Source organism: Gorilla gorilla, chromosome 1 (assembly GCF_029281585.2).
Source record: "Gorilla gorilla gorilla isolate KB3781 chromosome 1, NHGRI_mGorGor1-v2.1_pri, whole genome shotgun sequence".
NCBI classification, from domain to species: Eukaryota; Metazoa; Chordata; class Mammalia; order Primates; family Hominidae; genus Gorilla; species Gorilla gorilla.
The window spans coordinates 118307876-118326491 of record NC_073224.2 but is presented as its reverse complement, the minus strand read 5'-3'; the positions used below and the strand labels follow the sequence as shown (position 1 = coordinate 118326491).

At 44.7% G+C, this 18616-nt stretch overlaps 1 protein-coding gene and 1 long non-coding RNA gene across 7 annotated transcripts in view; one reads left to right on the top strand and one right to left on the bottom strand.

Moving 5' to 3' along the window:
• HIPK1 (homeodomain interacting protein kinase 1) overlaps window positions 1-4616 on the bottom strand; it is a 48420-nt gene extending 43804 nt beyond the window's left edge. For 2 of the 4 annotated variants that reach the window (XM_063695691.1, XM_004065386.4), the window contains exon 1: window positions 4488-4616. The gene's annotated coding sequence lies outside the window, so the exon portion shown is untranslated. Of the gene's footprint in view, window positions 1-4080; window positions 4218-4487 lie in introns of those variants that run through there. The other 2 variants (XM_019020704.3, XM_055356327.2) reach the window with 2 other exon arrangements.
• A 9-nt stretch (window positions 4617-4625) lies between these two features.
• On the top strand, window positions 4626-10009 carry LOC109025640 (uncharacterized). Of its 3 annotated transcripts, none has more exons than XR_008669863.2 (3): window positions 4626-4792; window positions 5624-5768; window positions 9680-10009. It is a non-coding gene; the product is annotated as an uncharacterized lncRNA (long non-coding RNA). The 3 variants fall into 3 exon arrangements; XR_010129915.1 differs by having other exon boundaries at window positions 4626-4809; XR_002004550.3 differs by having other exon boundaries at window positions 4626-5768.
• The last annotated feature ends 8607 nt before the right edge of the window (window positions 10010-18616 follow it).

Here is an 18616-nt window from a genome sequence, read left to right as displayed (position 1 = left end):
TAAAAACAAAGTGAGACAAGTTTGGGAAGAAAATTCTTCCCAACAGAACACCTAAATCTCTCTCTACTCTCCTAAGTTTTCTCCACCCCTACTGCACAATCCCATACTTAAACAGCTTAACTGGTTTCCTCCAAATTGTACTCTCAACTTCCCCCCTTTATTTGAGACTCTGTCACCCAGACCGGAGTGCAGTACACGATCATGGTTCGTTCACTGCAGCCTTGACCTCCAGGGCTCAATCCACCCTCCTACCTCAGCCTCCGGAGTAACTGGGACTACCAGTACATGCCACCACGCCCAGCTAATTTTTTTGTATTTTTTGTAGAGACAGGGTTTCACCATGTTGCTCGGGCTGGTCTCAAACTCCTAAAGTGATCCACCTACCTCAGCCTCCAAAAGTGCTGGGATTACAGGTGTGAGCCACAATGCTAGCCTCAAGCCCCTTTTCTAAGCTCCCCTCTCCCAATTCATTATTCACCTCTCAACTGAAGCTTTTAAAAATGCACATCTGAAAAAAAAAAAATGTGTACCTATCCCCCACTTAAAACCTTAGGACAAACACCAAAATTCCTAATTTGGATTACCAGGCCTTGCAAGATCTGGACCACGATTACTTGCACAGCCTTGTTTCATCTGCGCTTTTCCCCAGGCACTTTCTCTTCCAATACTACCAAGCCTCTCTGGGTTCCCACAATAGACCTTGCCTTCTCTGGCCCTAGTTCCTTCAACATGTTTCCTCTCTGAACTTCATTTTCCCCCTTAGCCTTTTCTTTTCCTAACTTTTACTTACCCTTCTAGTCTCTGCTTAAAGCTCACTTCTTCAGTGTGGCAGAGGCTGTTGCTTTGTATCAAAATTAATAGTTCACTTAGATTTATTTGGAATGACTACGGCAACAGAACAAAAGAAAAGTAAGTGCTTTGTGTTTAGTAAAAAGGTACTACATTTTAGTACCTGCACATGACAGTCTATAGGTCTATAAAGCTTAGAATTAAGAAAACTATACCTTGAGGAGTTTCCAGGATAAGAAAAAGTTAAAATTAACAAAGCAGAGATCAATATGAAACATAAACAATATGCCAGCAAAGGCTGAAGGAAAACAGGACTTAAGTAAGGCAACAGCAGTTTGGAGAATGGAAGATGGAGGAGGCTCTTTCAGAAGAATGAGATGACTTTTGCTATGCTAGTATGCCAAAGGATGTGGAAAAATGAAAAACCATGTAGAGTAAGGAGATATATTTAACTGGAGCAGAAGACACTAGCAAAAAAGTACTGGAACTCTTACAGATAAAAGGGACCTTAAAAGATTCTAAAACCCCCTAATTCCGAGATGAGAAAAAGGCGATCCAGGCCAGGCATGGTGGCTCACGCCTGTAATCTCAGCACTTTGGGAGGCCGAGGCAGGTGGATCACTTGAGGTCATGAGTCTGAGACCAGCCTGGCCAACATGGCAAAACCCTATCTCTACTAAAAATACAAATATTAGCCAGGCATGGTGGTGCGTGCCTGTAGTCCTAGCTACTTAGGAGGCAGAGGTATGAGAATCACTTGAACCCACCACTGCACTCTGGCCTGAACCCATCACGGCACTCCGACCTGGGCGACAGGGCGAGATCCTGTCTCAAAAAAAAAAAAAAAAAAAAAAAAAACAGATCCAAAAAGGCCAAACGAGTTTTACCCAGCGCTAATGAGCAGCAATGCTGGCAAAGGTCTTCTCATTCTTTTTCCTTAAGCACTCTGGGAAAGCACTGTACCAGGTACCCTTAAAGAATCTAAAAGAAATGTTAAGTTTCCTTACCTTCAAAGAACTTAAAAGTTGCTGAAATGATATAACACATGAAAAAGAAAGAAAAATATGAAAACAGGATGTAAATTTTTCAAGTGCCAAATTATGCACACAGGAATATATTAGGCATTTAGGAGCTGCGTTCCAACAACTAAAGGGAAGATCAGGAACAAAAACAAAAGGAACCAAAAGGCAAACCAGTGATTGTTGAAGTGGTACTTAAAGGAAAATAATCTTGATGACTTGTGTTCAGAATGGCACAAAGGGAGAGGAAGGGAAGATAACGGGAGGAATAATAGTAAATTTTTTTTAAAAAGACCTAAAAAATACAGACTGCTGTTATACACTCATGCAGGTGGCAGATCAAGCAGCTCATGTTTGCAAAATTACTTCAAATTACAAGACCAGTTACAATATATAACTAACAAGCTGCACAAGTTCCAAGTGTAAGAACTTTACAAGGCCGGTATGACTCACTGATTTGTACCAACAAATCATTGATGGAGCTGTGCTTATAAAAACAAAAGCACAGAATGAAAGAAGTCTATTTTCCAAAGAATTGTGAACTTTGAGATTATCTCTTCTTTTTTTTCTTTTAGAAGGAAGTTCTGGTTTGGTTTGAAGTCTCAAGTTACCAACGAACTTGCTCAAAAAACCACAAAACTACAGTGTCGAGAGATAAGATAAACTATTCATGAAGGTATCACCAGCAAAAGTTCTACTTGTCAACCAGAGCCAGTATATTTATAAGATCTCATTCACCATTTTATTCTAAGATGCTTTACTGGCTTGGCTGCCTCCAGTTCCAACCGCAAGTACTTTACTAAAATATCTTTCAAGCCAGGAACAGTATCTTAAAGTCAATGACACCCTTCATCATAACAGTATTATAACACGGAACCCTGAGATAATTACATGTAAAGATCCAAAATCACCAGCTGAATAATGAAAATTAGGTCAAATGATTTGTTAGATTTTAAAATGTTTTATAGAAAGCTTTAGGCTTCCATATGAAAAAAGCTAGTAATAGTTTGCATTCTCTATAATCTTACAAAAAAAAAAACCCCACAGACCAGAGATCAAAAATAGCTTTACACAAACAAAAGGAAAATTGTAGGTTTGCTGAGGGCATCAGCCACTTAATTTAACCCTATTTCATCAGGAGCGGGAAGCCACACTGCTGTTTTCACCAGTTACTAAGAAACAAGATAAAGGACAGATTGGGACAGAGAGTCTATAGCTGAAAGTATTATGTTGATGCAATTACTGAGAATTCTCAAAGTGTCACTAATAGACAAGAAAGAGCATCTAGGACTGCCTCTAAATGAGTCTACCTACAACAGAATCAGTGATTAAGTAAAGAAAAGACTTACTGGAGCTCGGGGGTTTTTCCCCCTCTTCCCTACCCCCATCCTCCCATCCTGAACCCCCCTCCCCAAGTAGGAAAGAAAGCTCGCCCAGCATAAACACAGGCCATTGCTCACAGCTCGTCACCACAACAAACTGGAGGTTAGACCAACGCTCCTGGAGACGGAACTCCACGTCTTGGTTGCTAAGCACAAAAAGGGGACTCTTCCCCACAGACCTGTGAACAGTGTGGGCCTTACCAGAATTTTGGTTGTTTCTCCACCTTTCCCCCCGCCACCTTTTGTTTTTTTAACGAAAGCTTTGCAAGTGGTGGCAGCAAAAGTTTCCCTTTGGGCCAGACCTCTAGATCTCCCTTGTACAGATATACGTTAGGTGGGCTGGTCTCACGTAGTCTCCACCGTCATTACGAATTACAAGCCTAACGACTACAGAACATCAGCGGAGACGACAGAAAAGCTTCCACACCCACCCCACTGTCGTCCTCTCCAGGCACGGCTTCCTGGTCCCAAACAGCACAAATAACCCAAAACCATGGTGATAAGCGGAGCTGTGAAGTACACACGCACAAGCCACACACTGGGAACCTGCCACGACAGCCAGGGAAAAAACCGGCCGAGTGAGGAGACGCAAGGCGGTCCCCTGTCACTTAAGGACAACACGCCCAGGCGAGAAGTGGCAGGAGGCAGGGGGAGTTGCCCCGAAAACCAGCCCGGAACCTCCCCACCTTCCTGGGAACGCAATCCCCTCAGCGGCAGTGAGCGGACGGGCCGCAGGACGCGGCGCCCGGTCCCAGGCAGGGGCCCTTTGAGGAAGGCGCCCCCGGCAGGCTGGGCGCTCCAGGAGAGCCGGCGGCCGGCCCGGCCCCGCCTCAGGGAGCTGAGGGGAAGTCGTTCCCCGCCGAGGCCCCCTCCTGCCCGTCCCCACTCACCGCCGGTGTGTCTGGTTCTCAGCCGCGAGCTGGGGCTGCCGTGAGGAGGCGGCGGAGGAGACGAGATCTGGGGCCCCGCAGCCGGGTCATCATACCCCCCGCGCGAGCCGGCCCGGGCCCCGGCCCCCGCCCCCCGGAGCCGTCCCCGCGCCCGTCCCGCAGGGGGAGCCTCCTCAGCCTCCCTCCCGCTCCACCACCCAGCCCCTTCCCGCCGCCGCCGCCGCCGCCTCAGCCCCGCGCGCTCCCGCCTCGGCCTCCTGCTGCCGTCCGGGGCTACCGCCGGGCCCCTTGCTCCGCAGCCGCCGTTGTCGCCAGACCCGACGAACGGAATGCCGAACGGCCGCCCCTCAACCCGGCCGGCCCCGCCTCGCCGGAACCATTCACCCGCCCCGCGCCATGACACCTACTGAGGCGGAAGTGCAGCTGAATGGACTCTCTAGGACGATCGCATAGTACTGATTGCAGTGGGAGTCGGTGGGCCTCGAGTGGGTGGGCCTCCGTAGGGAGCCAGCGTGGATCGAGTGCGGGGGCTGGACTTCCCGCCCCCTCCGCACTGTAGACTGCGGTGATTTAAAGGTGCCTGGCGGTGGTACGGGATCCAACTGTAAAATGTCATCCCAGCTAGTGTGACATCACCACAGTCTAGTGTGACACCCCCAGAGCTTGGGCAGTGTACGGGAAGACAGTGCCTAGCAGAGGAGCTTCACTGCCGGTGAGGGATTACCTCAGGTTAGGCTTTAATGTTTCGTTGCCGTCTAGAGACGTTCTAGCAATGTGACATCTGTGTACCATATCTGGAAGTCTCCCTGTACGTCAAGAGCCCCTTAGGGGAGTCTCCCATTGCCGCCGTGGGAACCTGTGTTTACATTACGAGGAGAGAGAATAGCTGTACTCTGAACTCAAACGCTCAAAACGTGCAGTGAGCGAATGCTAGCATAATTTTCTTGCCTCTACCAGAAGGAAGGCTGGGTATTTAGGAAACAGAACGCGTTGGGCACAACATTCTGAGAAAATGGACACAGAAAATTAGGTTATCCTAATAGAAAAGCAGTTGCGATCTCCCAAAGTCAAGAGATTCTGTAGGACTTCCGATGTATCTCCTGCTGTGTAAAATATTCAGATTCCTGAAGTGGGGGACATTTTTAGGGCAACTGTAATTTCTTCATTTTTTCCATCCCACAAGTGCTGGAGTGATCTGAGCTCTAGAAAGTGACTGTCCGTCACCATCGGTATTTGCATATACTCTGTGAGGAGAAGGGCAGATGTGGCTAAGACAAAATTCTACTATCAAGTTTTGTTTCTCAAATCTCACTCATTAACATCTTTGATTTCCTTGGATCCCCATAACACACACAGAAAACTATAATTTGTGTAAAATGCGCTGAAGTACCTTTTAAGGGAAGTCATTTGGCTTTCTCTCTGGCTTAACAACACGGGGAGCAGTTCCATTTTATCTGGAACAGGGAAGTTTATTTCCCTAGAGAACTAGGGTTACCAAAAATGTTCGATCCCACAAGGCAGTTTTGTTTGCATATTTTCACAGAAACTTCCTTCTACTACTTAAAGTCCTCACATTGGGCTGACCTGGGAAACATGAAGATAAAAAGAGTGGGTAAACATGCCTGCTTGATGAGCCAGAAAAAAAGGCAGAAACCTGTGGTCTGGGTAGAACAGATCCTGCTCAGAATGTAAGCTTCAAACATGTTTATCATGCCTTGGTTCAACCTAACTCTCTGACATGTTCCTAAACTCCTGCTCTCTCAAGTTATGTCCCTTTCCTCTTTTCAAATATCTCTCAGAATTCACCCTTTCGGGAACCTTTGCTGATTGACTCCTATTTTATTTGAATTCTGCATCATCATCTGATTACTTAAATTAACCTGTACCTTCTTTATTTATACTTGTTAACTTCTATTTTCATTGCTCTTAGGTCCTCAGTCTTTCTCACTACACGGAGAGCTTCTTAAAGTCTGTATTTTCTCCTCTTTAGTATCATTCACTCATTCATCCAGCAAACTGCTTGTGTGCCTGCTCTGTGCTATACACTCTTCTAGACACTGGGTCAGGTATGAATGAGACAGGTGAATAAAGCATGGTCTTTTCCCTCAGGGACCTTACAGTCTAATGAGGAAAAAACGTGTGCAGACATATATAAGATAAGTGAGAGAGTCGGAGAAGAACATCAGAAGTGATATTTGAGCATAGTAAGGTCAAAGAAGTTTCAAAGTTTAGTCATTTATCCATTCAGTAACTATTTATAGAGCATCTTCTGTGTGCTAGGCACTATATAAGAAATTAAGGGGCTGGGTGTGGTGGCTCATGCCTGTAATCCCAGCACTTCGGGAGGCTGAGGCAGGTGAATCACCTGAGGTCAGGAGTTTGAGACCAGCCTGGCCAACATGGTGAAACCCCGTCTCTACTAAAAATACAGACATTAGCCAAGTGTAGTGGCGCATGCCTGTAATCCCAGCTACCCCGGAGGCTTAAGCAGAAGAATCGCTGGAACCCAGGAGAAGGAGGCTACCGTGAGCCGAGATTGCACCATTGCACTCCAGCCTGGGCGACAGTGAGACTCTGTCTCGAAAAAAAAAAAAAAGAAAGAAAGAAAGAAAAAAGAAATTAAGGATACACAGAAGAAAAAGCATGGTCTGTGCCCTGAAGGAGCTTACAGTTAAGCAGAGAAGTTGCACGATTTGGAAGTGGTAAGGTAAATTGAGTCAGATTTTGAAAGGCAATGTAGAGCTGTTAGAAGTTTATTTACACAGGTAGCCAGGCACAGTGGCTCATGCCTGTAATCCCAGCACTTTGGGAAGCCAAGGTGGCAGATCACTGGAGGTCAGGAGTTCAAGACCAGCCTGGCCAACACAGTGAAACCCCGTCTCTACTACAAATACAAAAATTAGCCAGATATGGTGGCATATGCTTGTAATCCCAGCTACTCGGGAGGCTGAGGCAGGAGAATCGCTTGAATCCGGGAGGCAGAGGTTGCAGTGAGCCGAGATCGTGCCACTGCAGTCTAGGCTGGGCAAACAGAGCCAGACTCCGTCTCAAAAAAGAAGTTTATTCAGACAGGTAATGTGAGAGAGAACTAGTGATGGTGAAGGAAGAGGGCTAGCTGGAGTGGGTAAAGACTGGAGAAAGGGATCCTAATCAGAAAACTATGATGAGGGTTTGATTACACAGGAAAGAAGGCAAGAAGGTGCAGATATGTGAAATACATCCTCCTAAACCAAGTCAGAGCAGCTGGAGAGGGAGGTGGAGCAGTTAGCAATCGGAAGCGTTCAAGTTTCATTCAGGGTATGACATCCTTCTAGGGCCTACAGCCTAGATTCAGTGTTGCAGGCAAGAAGCCATTTGCCCAAGAGCGGCAGTGCTTAAGGCTGCCGCTGATGAGGAGAAGCTGATGAGAAGGCTGTGTCTTGAGAGAAGCTGAACCAAAAAGCTAGGCAAACTATTCAAACAAATAGTGAATCCTAGGGGCTAGGAAAAAAAGAAAATTTAAATAGAAGTCAACAGGTTGTGAAACTGGGAAAACCAGATTAGAGTGAAGGTCTGCAGTAAAGGATAAAAAGCAGAAAAGTCCCTTGAGCCAACAGGAGGAGAACCTCAATGATTTTTTAAAAATCCAGACCCCAGAATACTTTTTATTTGGAAATAATGTTAAACATGCAGATATGTTGCAAGAGTGACAAAAAGAGGACCCAGATTATTAACATCTTGCCCCTTTTGCTTTATCATTTGCAGTTATAGATAGATAGAGTTATATTACACACATACATGCCTTTTTTTTTTTTTTTTTAGACAGAGTCTCACTCTGTCACCTAGGCTGGAGTGCAGTGGCATGATCTCGGCTCACTGCAACCTCCGCCTCCTGGGTTTAAGCGATTCTCCTGTCTCAGCCTCCCGAGTAGCTGGGATTACAGGTGCCCGCTGCCACACCCGGCTAATTTTTTTGTATTCTAGTAGAGACGGGGTTTCACCGTGTTACCCAGGCTGGTCTTGAACTCCTGAACTCAGGCAATCCACCCACCTCAGCCTCCCAAAGTGCTAAGATTATAGGTGTGAGCCATTGTGCCCGGCCCATGTACATTTTTTTTTTCCAAGCAGTTGAAAGTAAATCGCATGCATCATCCTCCTTTACCACATAATACTTGAATATCTTAATAAGTACATTCTCTTATGTAAACAAAATACATACAATTAACAACTCCAGGAAATTTAACATTGCTGTAATACTTTACCATCCATGTTCCAAATGTTGTCAGTTGATCCAATAACATCTTTCTTAGCATTTTTTTATTTTCCAGCACAAGATCCAGTTTAGGATCATATATTACATTTAATTGTCATGTCTCTTTAGTGTTCTTTAATCTGGCACAGTTCCTCAGCTTTTCTTTGTCTTTAATATTTTTGAAGAATACAGGCCTTTTTCTGGTAAGGGGTAATAAAATGTTCTTCATGGCTGGGCACGGTGGCTCATGCCTGTAATCCCAGCACTTTGGGAGGCCAAGGTGGGTAGATTGCAAGGTCAGGAGCTCAAGACCAGCCTGGCCAAGATGGTGAAACCCCATCTCTACTAAAAATACAAAAATTAGCCAGGCGTGGTGGCAGGCGCCTGTAATCCCAGCTACTTGGGAGGCTGAGGCAGAGAATTGCTTGAACCCGGGAGGCGGAGGTTTCAGTGAGCCAAGATCATGCCACTGCACTCCAGCCTGGGCAACAGAGCGAGACTCTGTCCCCCCAACCAAAAAAAAAAGATCTGAGCATTAGGCCCACAGTGATTTATTATTGAATGCTTGGATATGAATATCAGCCCTTCAGTCTCCCTGCTCATCCCTTTCCTCAGAGTTGCAAGACTTAGGTATTACCAAGATTTTTCTCTTAAGACTCCTTTTGAGTATCCTTAGCAGAGAAAGCTTGCATAGGGAAATTTGGCAGACACTGTCCATTGCCTATTCAAATGAATAGTTAGGTTTAGCTAACTTGTGTAGCAAACAATCCCCATACCTCAGGGGCTTATGGAAAGGTCACTGCTAGCTGGTCCATGATGGCATGTGCCTATAGTCCCAGCTTCTCAGGAGGCTGAGGCAGGAGGATTGCTTGAGCCCAGGAGTTCAAATCCAGCCTGGGCAACATATTGAGACCCCCATCTCTAAGGTAGATAGATTAGATACATGGATGGATGGATAGATAGATAGATAGATAGATAGATAGATAGATAGATAGATAGATTAGATAGATAGATAGATAGATGGATGTTATTACTGATATTGGTGAGAGCCACTACTCCCATCTCTGAGAGAGAGAGAGAGAGAGAGAGAGAGAGATAGATAGTATTTGATCTTTGAGAGAGCGGTTTTAGTGGCATAATTTGGGCAGAACCTGTGTGGTTCCTATATAGGATTACTCATAGTATGAGTGGTGACTGACAATCTGGGAAGAATGGCCTGGTCCAGCTGAATGGTAGAATCTATTCTGGTCAATACCCATATTCAGCTCTCAATATCCAAGGAATCTGCTTGGGTCCACATCAGCTACATCTGAGAAGTTATGAAATGAATCATTTTGACTACATTCTCTATCGCTTCTCTTCTCACAGGTATAAACCAGGAAAAGTTGTTCTGGCCCCTCATCTGGTTTCATGAAGGACAATATCTAGCATGAGAGTGACAGGGGTTAGAATAATGGACATTTTGGGGACTGGGTCCTAGCAGAAATGATGGAATAATGGAACAGGAGTTTGGATGAATGGGCATATTATGGGATTAAAGAAGATTTGAATACAAGCTTTCCTAATAAATGAAAGGGGAGGTGAAACTAGAGCATGCTGATGGCTGCACAGCATTGTGAATGCACTAAATGCACTAACTGTCCACTTTAAAATGTTTAGTAATATGTCGATTTTACCTAAATAAAAAAAAGGAAGCAACATAGTGAGTCCTCGTCTCTATAACAATTTTATTCAGATGTCTTGGAGGATAAACCTTTCTTTTTTTAATTAGCCAGGCGTGGTGGCACACACCTGTAGTCCCAGCTATTCAGGAGGGTAAGGTGGGAGGATTGCTTGAGCACTAGAAGTTGAGGCTGCAGTGAGCTATGATGTTGTCAGTACACTCCAGCCTGGGCAACAAAGCAAGACCCTGTCTCAAAAAAAAAAAAAAAAAGTGGGGTGGCAGGGAGGGAGGTTTTCAGGATTTAGAGACAAGGCACAATTACCCTTAATTTTCAAGGGTCAACCCAGAGACTATTGTGGGGAAAGAACAAATGCCTTGACTCCTTATATAACCCATGTTTATGACTCCTCAGACCCTCCTTCTTCCATAATCATTTCTAATGTCACCCTTTTCTACACATAATGATCTTACTCTTTCTCACTTTTCTCATATACCAACTGTTTATTTAGCAAAAGCAAGGAATAGTGCTTTTTCTCCCTTTCCTTGGGTCATCATTTCTCATTATTATGCTTCCTCTGTTATGTAGTTTCTAACCTTTTCTTTTTTTAAAAAATCATCCTCCCCACTCTAAGATTCTCACCTTTTCTTTGACCAACTGTTACAAAGAATTTAGCATCTGCATTCCATATGTCTTTCCCTATCATCGATTTCAAGCAATATCTAAAACCAAAATAAATGGTTTGGGAAGGCACACAGAGACCCACATGAAAAGGGCAATGGAGCAGAACAGGAACTTGAAATTTAATAATTGAATATTATTTGTGCTAAGTCATTTTGTACTTCCCACAAACTTAGAAATCAAAAAGCCCCAATGAAGTGTCCCCTGCCCAGCACAATTCCTTACACATGGTTGGTGCTATAACTGTTTTGATGAGTAAATTACTGAGCGCTTATTCGCAGTGCTCAAAGCATCAAAATCAGTTAACTATAGAATAGGGGTTAAGAAACTTCAAATGGACTGGGTACAATGGCTCCTACTTGTAATCCCAGCATTTTTGGAGGCTGAGGCAGGAGGATTTCTTGAGTCCAGGAGCTGAAGGACCAGTGTGGGCAACATAGTGAGACCTCATCTTTACAAGAAAAAATTAAAAATTAGCCAGGTGTGGTGGTGTGCACCTGCGGTCCCAGCTACTTGAGATGTTGGCTGAGGTTGGAGGATTGCTTCAGCACAAGAGACTGAGACTTGTGCCACTGTACTCCAGCCTGAGTGACAGAGCCAGATCCTGTCTCAAAACAAACAAAAAAAAAGAGAGAGAGAGAGAAGAAGGGAGGGAGGAAGGATGTCAGGGAGGGAGGGAGACTTCATATTGGTCACGCCTGTAATTCCAGAACTTCAGGACTGGGAGGCCGAGGCAGGAGGATTGCTTGAAGACAGGAGTTCAAGACCAGCCTGAGCAACATAACAAGACCTCATCTCTATTTAAAAAAGAAGAAACCTCAAAATAACAATTATCATCATTGACTGTGAATTTAATTTTTTTATTATTACTTTTGTAAACTCACTTTGATGAAATCTGTAAGCAGTCAACAAGTGGTTCTTTTCACTCAGGGTAGGATAGGGGAATGTGCTCTATGCAAACCCTAGAGGGTAAATTCGCTGATGTGAAATAGGCTTTTACCTGACCAACCTCACTGCTCCTAGGATACCCAGTATAGAAAAATAGGAGCTTCAGAGCCTGACATCCATAGGAATCCTGACTCTGGTAGGTATTAGGGTATGATGGTGGGCATCTTAATGAGCATCACTTTCCTCATCCTGAAAATGAAGATGATAATACCTTTTCCTTACCTCCCTCATTCCATCCATCAGAAAATGTCTTCAGTGTTACTTCCAAAAGATACCCTGGCTGGGCACGGTGGCTCAAGCCTGTAATCCCAGCACTTTGGGAGGCCGAGGTGGGCGGATCACCTGAGTCTTTTTTTTTTTTGAGACAGAGTCTCACTCTGTTGCCCAGGCTGGAGTGCAGTGGCACGATCTCGGCTCACTGCAATCTCCACCCCCCGGGTTCAAGCGATTCTCCTGCCTCAGCCTCCTGAGTAGCTTCCGAGTAGCTTCCGAGTACTTCCGAGTAGCCCGGCTAATTTTTGTATTTTTAGTAGAGACGGGGTTTCACCATCTTGGCCAAGCTGGTCTTGAACTCCTGACCTCGTGATTCACTTGCCTCAGCCTCCCAAAGTGCTGGGGTTACAGGCATGAGCCACCATGCCCGGCCCTATAATAATCTTAATAATTTAAAAATAAAAAGTAAGGGCCGGGCGCGATTGCTCACACCTATAATCCCAGCACTTTGGGAAGCCGAGGCAGGCAGATCATCTGAGGTCGGGAGTTCGAGACCAGCCTGACCAACATGGAGAAACCCCGTCTCTACTAAAAATACAAAATTAGCCAGGCATGGTGGCGCATGCCTGTAATCCCAGCTGCTCGGGAGGCTGAGGCGGGAGAATCTCTTGACCCAGGAGACGGAGGTTGCAGTGAGCTGAGATCGTGCCATTGCTCTCCAGCCTGGGCAATAAGAGTGAAACTCCATCTCAACAAATAATAGTAATAAATAAAAATTAAAAAGCATTGGGTGCGGTGGTTCATGCCTGTAATCCCAGCACTTTGGGAGGCTGAGGCAGGCGGATCACTTAAGTTCAGGAGTTTGAGGCCACCCTGGCCAACATGGTGAAACCCCATGTCTACTAAAAATACAAAAATTTGCTGAGCATGGTGGTTCATGCCTGTAGTCCCAGCTGCTCGGGAGGCTGAGGCAGGAGAATCACTTGAACCTGAGAGGCAGATGTTGCAGTGAGCTGAGGTCATGCCACTGTACTCCAGCCTGGGTGACAGAGTGAGACTCCATCTCAAAAAATAAATAAATAAATAAAAAGTAAGTACTCTCTGATTAATGAAGTTTTTTTATTGAAGATTCTTAGTGTCTCAGGAAATGTAACCTCTAACCCTAAGACTTGTGTTGACTCCAAAGCAAGTAAAACATGCTATTTCTTTTAAGAAGATAGTTATAAAACATGCCTATTATAGGAAATAATGTTAAATTCATAAAATATTCCAATTATTTACTTATAAACTGGCTTACTCATTCTTCCTGTTTTCTCATTCCCCACAAATATGTGTATTTATATATTATTTGTGTGTATACATATGGTTACAGATACACTTTTTCTTTGTGAAAGCTTTGGTGGAGGAAAAGATATTCTTTTTCGCTGTAGCTGCTTGTAATAAAAAGGTACTCTAAAAGATTCGTGTCTAGACACAGTGTAAATCCAGCCAGGTGTGGTGACTCATGCCTGTAATCCTAGGACTTTGGGAGGCCCAGGCGAGAGGATCATGAGGCCAGGAGTTCAAGACCAGCCTGGGCAACATAGTGAGACCACATCTCTACTTTAAAAAAAAAATCAAATAGAATGTAAATCACCTTTCCCCAGCTCAGCTCACCAATATCTCTTATTGCTGTAAGAGCTTCCTAAATGGTATCCTATTTTCATTTTTGCCCCATTCTCTGTTGTTTTCAAAAATATATAACAGATCATATCACTCCCCTAATTTAAAGCACTCCAATAGCTTATAAATACACTTACAATCAAATTTAAACTTCTTACTTTAAACTATTAAGTCACTTCTGATCCAACACCTGCCTCCCTCTCTGACCTCATCTCCTCTTCTTCTCCTTCTGACACACTGTTCTTTGTTTATACGTATATATTTCTTTTTTTCTTTATTTTTATTTTTGGAGACAGAGTCTCTCTCTGTCACCCAGGCTGGAGTGCAGTGGCACAAGCTCGGCTCACTGCAACCTCCACCTCCTAGGTTCAATTCTCCTGCCTCAGCCTCCCAAGTAGCTGGGATGACAGGCACGCACCACCACGCCCAGCTAATTTCTTGTACTTTTAGTAGAGACAGGGTCTCATCATGTTGACCAGGCTGGTCTCGAACTCCTGACCTCAGGTGATCTGCCCACCTTGCCTTCCAAAGTGCTGGGATTACAAGCATGAGCCACAATGCCCGGCCTGTGTGTGTGTGTGTGTGTGTGTGTGTGTGTGTGTGTGAAATATATATATTTCAACTTTTAATTTTAGATTCAGGAGGTACACATAACAGGTTTGTTTCATAGGTATACTGCATAATACTGAGGTTTTGGGTACGATTGATTCCCATCACCCAGGTAGTAAGTATAGTACCTAATAGTTTTTCAACCCTTGTCCCCCACCCAGTTGTCCCCAGAGGCTGTTATTGCTATCTTTCTGTCTGTGACCACCCAATGTCTAGCTTCCACTTATAAATGAAAGCATGCAGTATTTTATTTTCTGTTGCCGTGTTAATTTGCTTAGGATAATGGCCTCCAGCTGCATCGTTGTTGCTGCAAAGGACATGATTTCTTTCTTTGTATGGCTGCATAGTATTCCCTGGCATATATGTACCACATATTCTTTATCGAATCCACTGGGTTATTTTATTTTTTTATTTTACACATCACAAGTTACCATTAACCAATCCACTGTTGATGGGCACCTAGGTTGCTTCCATGTCTTTGCTATTGTGAATAGTGCTGGGATGGACAGATGAGTGCAGGTGTGTTTTTAGTAGGATGATTTATTTTCCTTTGAATATATGCCCAGAATGGGATTGCTGGGTCAAATAGTAGTTCTCTTTTCTTTCAGAAATCTCCAAACTGTTTTCCACAGTGGATGAACTAATTTACATTCCCACCAACAGTGTATAAGCGTTCCCTTTTCTCTGCAGCCTCACCAGCGTCTGTTGTTTTTTGACTATTTTTTTTTTTGAGACGGAGTCTTGCTCTGTTGTCCAGGCTGGAGTGCAGTGTGGCCCGATCTCAGCTCACTGCGACCTCTGCCTCCCAAATTCAAGCAATTCTCCTGCCTCACCCTCCCGAGTAGCTGGGACTACAGGCGCCCGCCGCCGTGCCTGGCTATTTTTTGTATTTTTAGTAGAGACGGGGTTTCACTATTTTGGCCAGGCTGGTCTCGAACTCCTAACCTCGTGATCCTTCTGCCTTGGGCTCCCAAAGTGCTGGGATCACAGGTGTGAGCCACCTGCACCTGACCATTTCGACTTCTTAATAATAGCCATTCTGACTGGTGTAAGATGGTACCACATTGTGGTTTTGATTTGCATTTCTTTACACTCACTTCTTCATGTTCCTTAGGCACAAAGCTCATTCCCATCCTATCCCAGGGGCTGATTCTGCCTGAACCCTCTACCTATTCCCTACTCTCGGCAACATAGTGAGACCTTGTCTCTACAAAAACAATTTTTAAATTAGACCTCCCCACCAGGTCTTCACCTGGCTGGCTCATCACTCAGGTCTCATTTCGTTGTCAGTCCCACAGATGCACTTGAGCAAATAAGCCGGGAGAAAAAGTTTAAAATTGAGGTTTCAGATGTAGTACAATTTCTGGTAATGACAGGGTGGTGAGGTAGAGGGAGAATAAGGTCTTTGAAGATGAGGTCAAGGAAGCTGAATGGCCAGGGTGTTGAAATCATCCAGAATGATGACAGGGTTGTGAAGGAGGAGAAGGCTGTGAGTCAATGACTCAAGTCTTGATAAGTGAGGATGGGAAGGAGGGGATGGTATAGCTAGATAGTATGCACTTCATGGGAGGAGAGATGGTCACAGGAAGAAATGGCAATAATGGTTAGGAGGCAGCAAGGAGAATAAGGAGAACATCAATGTCACCTTCTTACCTTGAGGTGGGGGGAGAGAAAAAGAGCCTCTATGTGAGAAGCTGGCTGGAAAGCAGTGTGCTCAGAGGAGAGCCAGTCTTCAATTTAGGCAAGGAGGGTGATGGATACTTTCAGAAAAGATGCTGAGGACATAGAGGAATTTGCTGATCACAGAGCAGGAGACTTGAGAGCCTAGTGAAAGAGGGGAGGGAAGGCTGAGAATCCAGCCTTAAAGACTTGAACTCCTGACAATGACTGGGGTTTAAACAGGGTATGGGGGATTCATTCTGCCACCTTTAGGGTGAGGCTGGGTGACCAGACCTGTTCTTATGGTCCAGGGAAGTTGCCCCAGGGTGTTGCAGCTTGGTATCCTTGATGGTCAAAGGTGTCTTCCTAGGGCTTCATATGTTGTAAGAGTTTGAGTCATAAAGCTTTGTCATAACCACTGATGTACACGGGAGAGGAGGTGGATCAAGGACTTAAAGAGATGAGAAGCAGCTCTGAAAATACCAGAGGCTGAAGTCTGTAGTGATACCAGTTGTATGGTTCTTTTCTCCAGTGGCTCTGCCTTCCTTCTGTAGGAGTTGAAAAGGAGAATTCCAGGACTGATCCAAGGTTGTTGGTTTATACAGCTGGTGTGGCAGAAGAATCTAGAACCAGACCAAGCATAGTATCTGGCCCTTAGTTTACCCACAATGTTTTGAAAGGCACAGCCCAGACTGCTCTGCTCTGCACACCTCTTTGGATTCTCTGAGCCTCTGATTAACTACTTGTTCTTCTGAGGTGTTTTGGCTTTGCCTTAGGATTTTACAGTTAAATTTACTCAGCACAGCATCTGAAGCTTATCATGATTTCACCCTACTCTTTTTCCATCTGTACAAATGCATCCTTGGATGCTTCAGGTAACTGCCCTTTTGGTTAGACTTGACTCCAGGAACCTCTCCCCCAGGAAGTACCTTCATCAGCCAATCTCTCAGATTTTTCTGGGCCTGAAAGGTAGGATTAGCCAATGGCACTATCCAGGGCATGCACTGGACATGTCAGTCACTCCTCTGTAAACAGGATTTAAGGTATGTCAGGGAGTTTAAGGCCAAACATTTTTTTTTTTCTGCGATAGGGTCTTGCTCTGTTGCCCATGCCAGAGTGCAGTGGTGTGATCTCGGCTCACTGCAACCTGCCTCCCTGGTTCAAGCAATTCTCCTGCCTTAGCCTCCCAAGTAGCCGGAATGACAGGCACATGCCACCACTCCCGGCTAACTGTTGTATTTTTAGTAGAGTTGGGGTTTCACTATATTGGCCATGCTGGTCTTGAACTCCTGACCTCAGGTGATCTGCCCACCTTGGCCTCCCAAAGTGCTGGGATTACAGGCATGAGCCACTGCACCCAGCCAAAGGCAAAAACTTTTTCTTTTCTTTTCTTTTTTTTTTTTTTTAATGTATTGGATACTCTTATGAAGTGCTTTAGTTGCTTTATTCTATTTCATTCTCCTCCAAACCCTATGAGGTAGGCATTATTATTCCCACCCTACAAAAAGAAACTTTAAGCTGGAAAGCTGAGTAACTGCTAGAGATTATATACACAGCTAGTAAGTCACAGGATCACTATTCCAACCCAAGACATCTAACTTGAAAATCCATCTTTTCCACTATAGCCTACTGTCGTGAGCATTGGGAGAATCCTGGGAGATAAGGCTGGAAGGATAGGTTGGGCCTTGTATCATGTGGACCTAAAATGTTCTGAATAGTATGGGTTCTTGAATGTGTATGAGCAGAGAAAATGTTCTTAGTAAGAGGTGATTGAAGGATTTTTATCCCACCATTGAGAGGGAAATTAGAAAGCAGATGGTATGAGCCTGGAAGATGGGTGGGAATTTGAAGAAATTCAGCTGATCAAAGCTTTCCTTTCCTCCTGAAGACATGTTTTCTCCAAACTTTGTATCCCTGACTCCCTAAACAGCAGGCATCTGCTCTCGCTCTGGTGCTTTGTCTCCACAAAGCCTAATTAGTAGGGTGAGTGAGCTTAACCCAATTTCCTTTGCTCCTCAAAAACACACATTTCAATGAGCACATTGAGGATGGAATAGCACAGGGGACAAATTTTTCATCCCACACTCTCCAAAGTTGTTATAAATTAACCAGAGGAGACAGGACTGGTAAGATAGCCATAATACAATAGTGTAAATAATGTAAGACACAGGCGAACCCAAGGCTAGCCAGAAATTTTGTGTGATTGAAAGATGATTCAATAAGCTATTTATCCAGAAGAACCAAGCCCAGAATCCTGGGAGCTTTTTGTGATCCAGTAGGTCAAGGCTATGTTCAAAGAAGACAAAGTTACCCAGGAATGAGACTGTCAAGATGGAAGGGTAGAGCTAAATGAAGGGTAGGCATTGTGGTCGAGATAAAGACAAGCTTAACCATTCTGAGAATCCCTCACAGGCAGCTGTTAGACTCAGATGTTTATAAGGGAGAGCAGCATCATTCTGTTCAGGTATAGGTGGGATCCCCTGGGGAAGAGAAAAGGGAAAGCACCATGAGTCTAAGACAAAACAGCTTGTGGTGGTTGGTGGTGGCTGAGGAGCATGAGGGGTGGGAGGCAGCTAATACACTGACAGGTGCTCACTGATGGTAACATCAAAAATATATGCACATGGGCTGGGCTGGGCACGGTGGCTCACACCTGTGATCCCTGCACTTTGGGAGGCCTAGGTGGGCAGATCACCTGAGGTCAGGAGTTCGAGACCAGCCTGGCCAACATGGTGAAACCCCATCTCTACTAAAAATACAAAAATTAGCCAGGTGTGGCAGTGCACGCCTGTAATCGCAGCTACTTGGGAGGCTGAAGCAAGAGAATTGAACCCAGGAGGCAGAGGTTATGGTGAGCCAAGATAGTGCCATT